This window comes from Cinclus cinclus, unplaced genomic scaffold (assembly GCF_963662255.1).
Source record: "Cinclus cinclus unplaced genomic scaffold, bCinCin1.1 SCAFFOLD_40, whole genome shotgun sequence".
NCBI classification, from domain to species: Eukaryota; Metazoa; Chordata; class Aves; order Passeriformes; family Cinclidae; genus Cinclus; species Cinclus cinclus.
The window spans coordinates 127141-128770 of NW_026912243.1; positions in this window are offsets into that span (position 1 = coordinate 127141).

Consider the following 1630-nt stretch of genomic DNA (forward strand, 5'->3'; position numbering starts at 1 on the left):
AGCCTCCATTGGGTCACAATGGATCCTTGCTTCTCTTAACCCCTGTGCTGTCACAATGCATCCCATGCCCTTTTAGGCCACTTGATGTCACAATGAATCATTTGATTCTTGGCCTCCATGGTGGCATAATTGTACCAGGTTTTACTTGGGCCCCATGCTTTCACAATTCATCCCTGCCCCTTTTAGGCCCATTGGTGTCACAAGGGATCATTAGATTGTTAGCCTGCATTGGGTCACAATGGTTCCTTGCTTCTCTTAACCCCTGTGCTGTCACAATGCATCCCATGCCCTTTTAGGCCACTTGATGTCACAATGAATCATTTGATTCTTGGCCTCCATGGTGGCATAATTGTACCAGGTTTTACTTGGGCCCCATGCTGTATAAATTCATCCCTGGCCCTTTTACGCCCCCTGGTGTCAAATGGGATCCTGGGATTATTAGCCTCCAGGGGTCACAATGGATCCTTGCTTCTCTTAACCCCTGTAGTGTCACAATGCATCCCATGCCCTTTTAGGCCACTTGATTTCACAATGAATCATTTGATTCTTGGCCTCCATGGTGGCATAATTGTACCAGGTTTTAATTGGTCCCCATGCTTTCACAAAACATCCCTGCTCCTTTTAGGCCCATTGGTGTCAAAAAGGATCATTAGATTGTTAGCCTCCATTGGGTCACAATGGATCCTTGCTTCTCTTAACCCCTGTGCTGTCACAATGCATCCCATGCCCTTTTAGGCCACTTGATGTCACAATGAATCATTTGATTCTTGGCCTCCACGCTGGCATAATAGATCCTTGCTTCTATTGGTCCCCGTGCTGTAACAATCCATCCCTGCCCCTTTTTATACCCCCTGGTGCCACAAGGGATCATTAGATTGTTAGCCTGCAATGGGTCACAATGGTTCCTTGCTTCTCTTAACCCCTGTGCTTTCACAATGCATCCCATGCCCTTTTAGGCCACTTGATGTCACAATGAATCATTTGATTCTTGGCCTCCAAGGTGTCATAATGGTTCCTTGTTTCTATTGGGCCCCATGCTGTATAAATTCATCCCTGGCCCTTTTACGCCCCCTGGTGTCAAATGGGATCCTGGGATTATTAGCCTCCATTGGGTCACAATGGATCCTTGCTTCTCTTAACCCCTGTGCTGTCACAATGCATCCCATGCCCTTTTAGGCCACTTGATGTCACAATGAATCATTTGATTCTTGGCCTCCATGGTGGCATAATTGTACCAGGTTTTACTTGGGCCCCATGCTTTCACAATTCATCCCTGCCCCTTTTAGGCCCATTGGTGTCACAAGGGATCATTAGATTGTTAGCCTGCATTGGGTCACAATGGTTCCTTGCTTCTCTTAACCTCTGTGGTGTCACAATGCATCCCATGCCGTTTTAGGCCACTTGATGTCACAATGAATCATTTGATTCTTGGCCTCCATGGTGTCATAATGGTTCCTTGTTTCTATTGGGCCCCATGCTGTATAAATTCATCCCTGGCCCTTTTACGCCCCCTGGTGTCAAATGGGATCCTGGGATTATTAGCCTCCAGGGGTCACAATGGATCCTTGCTTCTCTTAACCCCTGTGCTGTCACAATGCATCCCATGCCCTTTTAGGCCACTTGATTTCAC